Source organism: Poecilia mexicana, unplaced genomic scaffold (assembly GCF_051168715.1).
Source record: "Poecilia mexicana isolate PSO_F unplaced genomic scaffold, ASM5116871v1 scaffold_2, whole genome shotgun sequence".
In the NCBI taxonomy this organism is placed as follows: domain Eukaryota; kingdom Metazoa; phylum Chordata; class Actinopteri; order Cyprinodontiformes; family Poeciliidae; genus Poecilia; species Poecilia mexicana.
This window is the reverse complement of record NW_028263371.1, coordinates 56,084,907-56,097,051: the sequence shown is the minus strand read 5'-3', so window position 1 is coordinate 56,097,051 and position 12,145 is coordinate 56,084,907. Positions and strand designations below refer to the sequence as shown.

The 12,145-nt window shown below is 38.6% G+C and overlaps 1 protein-coding gene across 3 annotated transcripts in view; it reads right to left on the bottom strand.

Annotated features, from left to right (window-relative positions):
- gulp1a (GULP PTB domain containing engulfment adaptor 1a) overlaps positions 1-11,588 on the bottom strand; it is a 149,094-nt gene extending 137,506 nt beyond the window's left edge. Inside the window, exon 1 of one of the 3 annotated variants that reach the window (XM_014987010.2) lies at positions 11,312-11,588. The gene's annotated coding sequence lies outside the window, so the exon portion shown is untranslated. The remainder of the gene's footprint in view (positions 1-11,311) is intronic. The other 2 variants (XM_014987007.2, XM_014987012.2) reach the window with 2 other exon arrangements.
- Positions 11,589-12,145: the final 557 nt, after the last annotated feature.

Genomic DNA, 12,145 nt, shown 5'->3' with positions numbered 1-12,145 from the left:
CCGTTCTCAGCGGCTCGGGGGGAAATTAATGGACAGGACGGGTTTTTCAGCGCTGCTGATGTTAAATGTACGCAGAATGTCATGAATAAAACAGAAACGCATCCGTCTAATGTTCCCTTTAAATGAGTTTTACGCCCATCAACCAGGATCTTCATCACCCAGATGTGCTCCTCTTCATCTTCTGACCAGGAAGCATTCAGACTTTCACACGCTGCAAAGCTGCTGCGACAAAAACAAACTGATTTCACTCATCATTGCACAGACTTCACAAAACGACCTTGAAATGTCATTATTGTTTATTATTCAACTCATTTTAAATAAATAAAAAATAAGACAATAAAAAAACGCAAAAAAAAATCTACAAATATTAAACCAGAATTCCATAATTAAAGGTTTATTAAAAATAAATACTAATAAAAAACAAATCACTGAAATTCAACCAGCCACAAAGTTATTTACAATTGTGATGATCAGAAGTCAAAAATATTAGTTTGGACAATTTCTCCAAACGTCAGAGCTGCTCTTATTAAACAAATGATGGTTTTGTTCACCAATGAAAACTAAATTCTGTCACATGAACTAAAATGAAAAAGAAAAGTTTATTGATTCTTTTGGAGAAACAAACTGAATTAAGGTTCTGAATTAAAGCTCATTTCCACAGCAAAATCTTGACACTTGTAGCGCCCCCTGCTGTTTGCTCAGAGTACTGCTGCAGAGAACTGAGCAGAGGAGACAGGAATCATGTTTTCAGATGAAGGAGTGAACAGAAACACGGCCGAAGCTTCAGAGCTGCTCTTATTAAAGCTGTGAACGGTGAGCAGAGTCAGCAGCCGTCCTGAAGTTCAACAGGAAAGTCTTTGTTCTGGATGCAGAACCCGGCCAGAACCAGAGCATCAGCAGTAAACTCCTGTTGTGAAACAATACACAGGGAGCCATTTTGCTTCTGGCTAATGCTTCACTGTCTTCATGCTGCAGCGTTTCTACATCCTGGTCATAATTTAACGTCCATCAGAATTATTTTAAAGTTTCTGCCAACTCAAAGGCAGAAGGAGTAGAAAGTAAAAACACCAGGTTCTAAAATTATTCAATTTGAACCAAAATTCACAAAAATCCAATGATTAGCTATAATTTTAACCAGAAAATTGTGAAAATTACAAAAATTAATTCACTTCCTGCAATGACAATTTTGGAGAAAAAACAAACTCATGTTTTTGATAAAAGACTTGGCACTGGGAGGCGGCGTTTTTTTTTTCCGGCTGTATTTTAATTGGTTTATTTTGTAAATCTGCAATCGAAACACTTTTCCCCCATCAAACGAGTCACATGATCAACAACAGGATGTTTCTACTGGTAGAAATGCCGAAGAGGACCATGAAGGATGATGGCACATGAACAAACTTAATCACTTATTGAATTTTGTGAATATTCTACTATCAAAAAATTATTTCAAAATTGCGATGTTTCCATTAAATAAGAAATGGCATCATCCTCCAACTACTTCCTGTCTTCTTCTTTGTGGTTTACGCCAGTAGTACATCCTGTTGTTGATCATGCGACTCGTCTGATGGGGATGAAAAATGTTCTGTTGCAATTTTGCTACATAAACCAAAAACCAACCTCATCCAATGCCAAACGTTTTTATCAAACACGTGTTTCTTTTAAACTGAAGTGTTTCCATTAAGCACATTTATTTTCAAAGTGTCAAATTGTGCAATTGTATGTTGAATGGAAAAGCAGCTCCTGCGGTTCACTGGAGTGCCAGAGATTTAGAAATGGCTTTGATTTGTTCCTGAATTTCTTTGGAGGTCTTCTAATATCTGGAGCATGTTGTGTTACTTGTGTTGTCTTAACTAATATTTACTGTTCTGAAACACTAAAGTGTAACAAAGATGCAAAAGAATAGGATATCAGGAGGGGGGCAAACACTTTTTCATGCCGCTGCGTTTCAGTTGTTGTAGGATATTGTTTTCTATTACTTAACCCGACTAAACCCCAGTAGCTCATTTGGTTTCAGTCCTTTCCCTCGGCTGTAATTTCATTTCTAAGTGTCTGGCTCTTATTAGAGATGGAGGAGAGGCTCGTGTTTGAGTGGAGATGCTGCCGCCGGCTGCTGAATGCAGACTGCATCAGCGGCGAGGTCGTGACCCCAAACAGACCGAAGGGAGGATCAGAGAAAACATGAACCCACTTCCAGTTGGTTCCAAGCAAACAGTGGCGAATAAAACAGGCTTCCAGCTGATTTATCATTCAGCCCAGATGTGCGCTCGCTCTATTTATGGCTGCAGCTGTGATTAAAACTTGATAGGTGTAGTGCTAACCGTTTCTCATCCCATTAGCTTATCTCTCACAGCGACAGACTCCAATTCATCAGGAAATTGCCTTGCAGAGACATCAATTAATCAAAACGGACAACCTTAACCGTGAGGAGATGTCTTTGTGACATTCAGGAGGAGGAAGATCTTGAAAGGGTTAAAACCAGAGATAAAACAGGAACACATCAGGCGTCGTTATTTGGTTCTGATCAGAGGAAGTGTTTGGTCGTAATCGCTGTTAGCTCGTCGACCTCGCACACCGAGCTTTAAATGTCAACGGCTGACAGACGGTTCTGAATACAGAACACATTTCTGGGTTCAAAGAGGTTCACTCACTCCAAACCTTTAGAGAGTATCCTGCTTTGAACTGGACTTTAATAAAAGGAAAAGCAGAGATGAAGGTTTAAAACTGATACAAGGACAGTTTTAAGATAACCAGGAGAACAACATTTACGCCGCTCAGATTGAGGAATATTTTCCATTTTCTACATTCAACATATTAAGGGTTTATTCCCTCCAGTCCTGTTTAGTCCGGTTCAATTTAACTCCAGTCCGTGGTTCTGGAAAGTCCGGTTCGGTTGGGGAGGGTGAAGTCGACAAAAAACATGTAACTCTGGTCCGCCTACAAACCTCAGTTTGGTTGAAGTGAACTCTGGTGCGGTTCAGATGCATGTGAACGCCAAGCAGACCAGAAACAGGAAGTGGACTACAGCACAGGGCATTCTGGGTAAATACAACTAAACAAATGTGTTAGCTTAGCGCTAGCGGCAGAAATGGCTTGTGGTCTTTAACCAAAGACAAATAACCGCTAAAATCTATTGGCTCCATTTTTGTTTGAAGGAAGTTCACCTGTGAAGAAGACCTGCGTCTCCTTTAAATGACATGAAACAACATCAGTGGTTCTTGGTACAGCGCCCCCACAGGCCAGGAGGGGAACAGGTTACTCAAAGGGTTTGGTTGGTTCGACAGAAAATGGAGCAAATGTTACAGTTTTCTTCCACAATGGAATCAAAAAATTTTATAATTCAAAACACCAAATAAAACCTTAATATGCATTAATGGGCACAGTGGAAACTGTCTTGTTGTTACTGCAGAACCTAACAGTAAGCAGCCGACAGTGTGTGAAGTAGCACCGAGTCCAAATATTTCATGTTCCTAACCTGCATCTTCTATGAATAAAAACCAGAAAATCCACACTGGATGCTGTAACACTGAGATCTTACATCCAGCAGCTGAAACTGGGTATTAAGTTTAAAAGTAAAAATAAAAAAATACACTTCATTCAAAGTTTTATTTTACTGTTGAGACCTCATTTTTAAAATAATCCCAAAACTATTAAAATGTATTCAGTTATTTATAGATATTAAAGAAGAATCAGAATCTGATCTCATTTTCTCTCTTAAATTTTCATTTAATTTCTCATTTTCTGACCAACGTTACTGCTGAAGGTTTAGCCAATCAGAGTGAAGACCTGTTACTGGGTAAAAAAGTACATTTTATTTATTCTCCAGGCTGTTAAAGACATTATTTGTATCATTATTTTAACTGTTTTTTCCGGGTCAAACATCATCAGAAAACCTGGGAAATAGATTCATCTCCATCGCTGCTGCTGACCTTCAGCCGCAGATTGAGTTTGCTCAGTTGTCATGGCGATCGTCGAGTCTGAACTTCAGCCTCAATCTACCTGAGAGCGCTGATAAATTTCTCCGAAGTAGATTGAAATGCATCCATTTTGCTGCTCAAACACTCTGCTGCCCTCTCCGCCTGGAGGGTTCTGCTGCGGCCCGTTTGGACCCGCTCCTAAACACTTTCAGCTGCTTGGTGTCAGAGAGGAACAGGGAGGATGGATGGCAGGAGAGATGACCGGACTGTTACCGAAACCTGGAGGTTTATTCAGAGTTTCTAACGTGTTTTAAAACCAGTTTATATTTCTGCAGTTTGATTTTCTCCAGCTGCCCTAAAAACTCACTGCTGATGCTAAATAAATGATTCTAACATTTATCATAAATGCACAAGAACAATTATGATTGTATTTATTTTACCACACATACCTCAATAATAGATTTAACCGACTCCTAGAAAAGATCTTAATTAGCAAAAACGATAAAGCGCTAAACCAAAACTTAGCTTAGCTAACTCTGAAATCACTTAGCATACCTAGCTACGAATTTTTCTAGATAAATTCTTATTTACTTCAATGTTATGTAAACTTTGAATTGAATAAAGTTTGATTTGGTTAGATGTTTATTTTTATGCTCTTATTTTGAAAGGAGTGAAGACTGTTTACACAACAGCTTGTTTTATTACACTATGTTGGTATGTTGTTTTAGCATTAGCCTCTATTCAATACATTTGTACAGCGCTTTAGCATTAGCTTGCAATAAATACAATGCTGGTATCACACTGACATACCATGTTGGTAAAGCGCTATGGCGCTTCGGCATTAGCAAATGTTTGTAATGTAAGGTTACCATAGCTACAGCTAAAGTGCTAAAGCGCTTTAGCTTTAGTTTCTGCTATGCACTTAGTTTTTTTAGAAGCTTAGTTTCATCTAGAGCCACATTACAAGAAATTCTATAATTACAGAAATTTGTTTGAATCATGAAAAGCAAAAGGTGAAACAAAAATACTGACCCCAGCAGGTTCCTATTCTGATTTTAACTGTACTCAACAAACCGTTTATCAGTCTTTTTAACGTCTGAGGTTCACAAAGCCTTTACAAACATCTCTCTCTTTTCCTCTTCAGTTTTAAAAATGCTCTATAAATTCAAAGGCTTCAGTTCCTCATGCAGCAAAGTCAAGGATCCTGTTTTCTCTGCAGCTGACCTTTCAGAGAGTCGCCTGCTGGAGGGAAACCGCTGCTAGCAGAGAGCAGAGAGGAGCCACTCTGTTAGTTTAACTCTGAAACGCGTCGCAGCGCTGCAGAAACCCTGATCAGCTCAGACAGGAACAGGAAGCAGACGCGCCGTCCAGCTTGGAGGTCCATCCATCACGCTGAGAGTTTTCATTAGGACCAACTCCTGCTTCCGATCGCTAATTAGGGAGAGTTATTTACCTTCAGCTCATTAAACTTTCTGTGCAGACAGAAGGAGCAGCCGTGTTTTTTCACAGGCTAAAGTGTTTTCAACTTTTAGCTTCAAAACGTAGATTTTACTCATTTAGACTCTTCCTCGTCCTGCTGCAGAGGTCGTCTGTTTCTGCTGCATCAGCGACTTTACGTTACCTGCACATCAATTCTCCGATAACCGCACCATGAAGATCTGCCTCTGAATCACAACGCGCCGCCAAAACTGGACCGTGCGACGTGTTCGAACGCTCGTTAATTAAACGATGATGTCATCCAACCTGAGCTGCACCTCCTTCCTGCTCAGGTCGCAGACCAAACCTCACCCAATTAATGAGTTAACGAACAAAGAGATTACTGGTAAAACAAACATGTCAGCAAAAAGGCAAATCAAACTGCTCCACATGATGAAAAGACAACAAACTGTGAAAACAGCAACAAACATTTCGGTTTATCACCAAATATGTTGGTCAATGTTCAAGTTATTATGAACCAAATCTGAACATTTGGGCTTGAAGGAGCTCAGTGTTTCAGCTGTTTTACCGTTTTCTGGAAGTTTGTTCTAGATTTGTGGTGCATAGAAGCTGAATGCTGCGTCTCCATGTTTGGTTCTGGTTCTGGAACCAGAAGAGCTGACAGGTCTGCACAGAACCCAAAAATTATCCTCATGTTAAATTAAAAAGTAACTGGTCAAATTATAATCATTTAATAATTAAAAATGACATCATCAGACGGATCAAAATATAAAGTTAGGTGGAAATGTTGCTGTTGTAAAGACCAAAATGACAATAATTTATATAATGTACAAAAAAATAACAAGTCAGGCAAAAGAAAATGTTTTCAAATCAGTTTCTTTGAATAAAAAACTTCAGAAACTTTAACAGAAACTGCAGGTGTGAGTCTGTTTCACTCAGTGGGTAGAAAACCCAGAAATTTTACTCAAGTAGAAACTTCAGAGTAAAATTACTCAAGTAACTGAATCCAGTTACTGTGAAGCTCTGGCAGGTCGAAGCAGCAGCAGCAGATCTTTAATGTTTAAACCGGTTAGTCATTTATAAACTAAAACCGTATTTTAAAGTTTATTCTCAGAGTTTCATCTCGCTGGGACGTCAGTCCTCTGATCCTGGAGATGTTCTGCAGGTGATGGAAGGCCGACTTTGTAACTGACTTTATGTGACTCTGAATATTCTGGTCAGAGGTCATCACTATCCCCAGCTTTCAGGTTAGTTTTATTTTGAAGGGCCAGTCTGCTAACAGAGGCCTGATGATCCTTTCTGTCTGTTTTGGTTTTTTATTTGGTAGCGCTTTGTGTGAAGGGGTTTACAGAAGACTGACGTGAGCATGAAGGCGTCTTCATAAACATTTACAACTGATGACACTTTAGTAACGTTACATTAAAATCGTCATTATTTACCGAATGACGCTTCATGAAAACAGTCATGAAGACGCCTTCATGTTGGTGTCAGTCTGATCCTTCAAATTAAGCGTCACCATTTGTTTATTTTGGATATTTATCTTCCAGTTCCAGCGTTTAATTAGTTTATTGATATTTGAGAACGTGTTCTTGGGTTTTCATCCAACAAAATTATTTATAGCGACCAGCCTGACCGGGGATTTGTGGACTTCAGTCACAATCGCAGAGTTCAACTGGAATCCAAACTTTTAAAGTACGGAGGACAGCAAAGGTCAAAAAACTACATTCAAATTTACTTTATGGATCCCAAACAGAAACTAAATGTTGTTGTAGCTCCTATTAATTCATAATTTTGGAAGCATGGGAGGATTTCTGTCCTACCGTCACAAACATCAACATGTGGAGCTTTGGTCAGCTTTTTAGCGACTCGGACTCCAGAAGGATTTGATACGAAACAAAAGGACGTTTATCTGATTGCTGTGGTGGAGGATCTGTGATGCTGTGGGCCTGTTTCTGTTCCAGGATATCCGTACGAGGCTGCAGCACTTTCTCTCTCTGGCATTGTATTCAGACATCAAAGCACTAAATATAAACCTTCATTACTGACGGGGCTGAAGCTGCTCTTATTTATTTATTTAGTCTCTTTGTAGGTCTTAATATTCTCTCATTTGGAGAACAAAGAAGCTCCATTAGCAGCGGAGAGAGAGGCTCCAGTTAAAGAAAACAATACGGGGCTCATCAAAAGCAAAGAGAAAGTGAGACAAAGACGCGAGATGAGAGGACAGAAACCAGAACCGGCACTAATTAAGGAGTCTGCTAACCGAACACAGGCCTCCTTCAGGCGGCGGCGCTGCTGGACGTCAAGCAGGACGGACAATAAACTCAGAGGAACCGAATCCCAAACAGCAGGCAGAGCTGAGTCTGCAGTAAAAACTGCTAAAAATGATGAGCATTCAGTTCATGTCATCAGTTTATCGATGCACACATTTACATGCACTTGGCGTGTGGAGGGAATTTATTAAAAATGTTTAAATCAAATTAATTTCATTGTGTGTAAACACAACATTTTCATTCTTCTGATAAATCAATTAATAAAGAAACATATGAGCTCGACAGCAAATATATTTATAGTTTTAATCTGTTATTCAACCATCAGACTGGAGCTAGCTGCTCCGGAGCTAGTGGCTAACGCGCTAACAGAAGAGCTAACTTTAGCTTACTGCTTTAGCGGTTTTGCTAGCTTTGAAAATGTTTAGCATACTTAAAATAATTTTTCCAAACATATTTTTATTTATTTTCTGCATCTATAAATTCCTTAGCATTAGCTTCCACTAAATATTGTAAATATAGCAAAAAGATATGATTACTTAAAGTCCCGACCCAATATTTCTATTTAATTAATAAATGATAATTCCTTTTATGAATTTAAAATATGTAATAGAATTAATTCACCATAAAATTATTCTAAATTATGTATAAAATTATTATAGATGCGTTTTTAAACTATATTCTTAATACAATCAACATTTTGTTATATCAGAAAATAAATATTTTCAAAACTAAAAAAAAACTAAATTAAATATGAATACATATTCAACATATTTTAATAATTTTTAAAAATGTAACTAGTTTTTAGATTATATAATTGATTATTCTAGTGTATTGTTTCAGAATAATAAATATTTATATTGACTTAAACTGTTGATGTGTTTACAATTGTTTTTATTGAAATTAAAAACTAAATTAAAAATGACAGTAATAATGCTTTTAAATTTTAAATTTTCTACTTTGAATATCTAATTGTCATTAATAATAATTTCTACAAAGTAAATTATGCGACTTTAACGAGCTGCTGTGGGACGGTTTGACTGTTGGACCACATATTCGTGGTCTTTAGATCCAGCAGAGAGATGTTGGATCATTAAACAGTAAAATGAAAACATTAGAGGTTTAAACAATCCTTTGATCCGGAAGCTTCTGTCTGGTTGAGCCCAGCAGGGAATCAGCTGCACCTTCAAACCACTTTGTCTGTCAGGGATTTCTCTGCAGGTCGTCCAAAACGCAGAATAAATCATTTCCACTGAAAACTTTCCTGCTGCTTCTTTGGCTCAGACCTGGTCCAATCAGAACCTCGTCAGGCGAAATCACAGGACCGCCTGCGTTATCTCCTTCCAGCTCCGACACCCAGGCATTCAGACACCCCTTCTGCCCATTTCTGTTGTTTTACTGGGTGTAAACATGAATAAATGCAGATTACAACTTATTTTAGCTTCATGTTTCGTTCTGTTTTTAAGCCCTTATGATCTGAATTCGCTTAAAACATTTAAAAATTACATAATCTGTTTTTGACATCTAAATTACATAGATTGTTGATCTGAATTCGGAATATAGGAAGCATATACATTTAAAAACAATTTAAATTTAAACTCCGACCACTAGGTGGCAGCAGAGAGTGTCCACTTCGTGGCTAACATGTCCTGGTTGAGGTTTGGAGCAAACTTTAGCTTTTTTGGCTTTGCAAACATCGTCAGTTTATTATTATCCAGTATCTCAATTCTAATTTCATGTTCAGGTTTATTTTTAAAAATGGGACAATACGTGTTAATGAATGTAAATACATGAGACGTTAGCCATGTGGCTAATATCCATCTTTAGTCCCATTGGCAGGTTGAAATTATAAAGGATGCAATAACTGCCCATTTCAAAATAAAAGTGTGAAGCACAAATATGAAGCTCTGAATTCTGAATGCATCAGAGCTGATTTCAATGGCTCAGCGTGATTTTACCTCCAAAATGTTAAAAGGTGACAGGAAGTTTGAAAATATCACTGTATTTTATTATTCAACAACATTATTGGCAATACTTAAACATCTAAAGAGTCTTTAAAAAAGTTAAATACAGAGAAGTAAATGTAATTTTTTGTGCTTTAGTTAAATCACACATTTAAATGGAAAATGGACTGAACTTATATAACGCTTTACACTAGAGTCACATTCACCCATAAACACTCACACATTTATACACTGATACACAGATTGGGGTTGGGTGACATGAGGCAGGATCAAGCTGGAATTGAACCTACAACCTTCTGATCACAAGACGACTACTCTACCCACAGAGCCACAGTCGCCCCTGTCATATCACCTAAAATGGACAAAGACGAGAATGTATTTCTATGCTTTAATAAATATACTTCATTTTATAGAAAAATGCCTAGAAATCAACTGAAGGTTTTAATCAACCTTCAGTTGATTAAAAAAATGACTTAAATGAAATCTGACTATAATTTAATGTTTTGAAATCGGGTATCTGTCTCTTTAAGAAGCTCCTGCGTTCAGCATCACAACAATGCTCCTCCATGATGCCATTAATACCGCTCTTAGGAGCATTGGACTGAGATGTAGTTAGCTTAGCGGATGCCGCTTGCGCGTCAGATTTACTGCAGTACCAGAAACGAGTGAAAACAAAGGTTTTCACCGGAACTAAAAATGCAATTAATCATGTTAAAATCTGTGAAATTATTAATTAAAATGAACAAGTATATTAATAATAATAATAAGTAGCTTGACACCAGCAGGAAAATGAATTGACACACCTGTCTGCAGCCTACTGTACAAATTACTGCATATTTAACACATTTTAATAAAACAATCAGAATAATCATAATGTTCAGTTTTCATGCTGTTGCATCACCACATGCATACAGTCTGAGGCATAAAGAAAGCAGAAAGGCATGCATGTGCCTGTCAGGAAGTATCAGTGATGCTGTTTATTTGCAGTTTGAACCTGCAGATATTTAGGATATTCAAATGTAATTGCATTTGCATTTTGCGGCAATTTTTCCAGGCAACAATGCGGAAAACCTGCTAAACCTTCATTCCCACTGCGTCTATTTTCCCCTAAAAACCTGCGACAGCCCGGCAAGAAGTTCAGATGGACTTTATAATCATTTACCAGAGAAATCAGAGTTTAAAATCAACCCGAACCGAACTCATTGCACAACCGGATCCAATGGTTCAGGCGCAAAACAAAAAGCAGAAGTCCCTGAAACATTTCCGAACCCGCTCCAGCGGTTCCGACGAGCTGCACATGAAGGAATGCGTCCCATTTCTCTCCATCTAAGCCGATTATGATTCGAATAAAGTCGACTTCATGTTCCACATGCTGGGATTTACAGCAACAACCTGCAACTGACTGACAAACCCAGCGTGGCACTTTGAGAAATATCCAAACATTCTGCGCCAAAAACAAACAGCGGCATTCAGCGCCACCTGAGAGCGCATTCTGCGCAGCAGAGGAAGCAGATCCGCACATTTCAAACGGAAAAAATAAAAGATTCCTGGACCGAAACCGAGCCAAGACTCGACATTTCAGCGGAGCCACTCCGAGCTGCACTTTGCAGCGACTTGAGCAACAAAAGTTTCCCGTTAGGTTCGGCCACGAACTCCAAACCCGACCAGAAAGCGTCAGAACCGGACCGGGTTCGGATTAAAAAATAATAATAAAATAAAATCAAACCACCTGTACTCACAGAGAAACCCGCGGAGGTCCGGAGAAACCCAGAAAGCTCCACATCCAGCGCTCTCATCTCCTCCTCTTCCTCAGCTCGCCTCCACAGCTGCTGGAAGTTCACTGACGTCAGCTCTCCGCTCCAAACGGGAATAATGCGAGGAAGAGGAGGGACGGGGGGAGGAAGACGCCCGGAAACAATCAGGGGGGCGGGGGCCACATCAGAGCCGCTCATTCAACACAATGGCCGCCTGAAAAGAAAACATAAAGCCGGTATGATGCCTGCGCAGAAACTGCAGCAGCTTTTCACTGAAATTCATCTGGAAAGCTCAACAGCAGGGGCGAAGCTACGGTCTGAGAACACGGGGGCCTCAGCCCTGCACACAAAGATTTAGTTTTTTAAAAAGTGATTCATCTTTTGTGTTTTTAATATTACATTTAATTTGTGTTTAGGGTTGCTATAATATTACTTATTTACATTGATTATGGGGAGTCATTTCATTGAAATCAATCAATCAAATCAAATTTTACTTGCATAGCACATTTCAGCAGCAAGGCATTTCAAAGTGCTTTACATAATTAAAATAAAAACAGCCTGTGACATTGAATAAACAGTGAGAAAGAGAAAGACATTTTGAAAAAGATTTAAAAAGATAAAAACATTAAAACCCCTTTTAGGACTTCAGTTAAATATTGTTTAACTGGGACTCCAACCCTCTGGGACTTTAGTCAAAAACACCGTTTGACAAGGACTCCAACCTCTAGGATTTTAGTTGAAACGCCGTCAACTGGGACTCTAAACCCCGAAGGACTTTAGTTAAACGTCGTTTAACAAGGATTCTCACA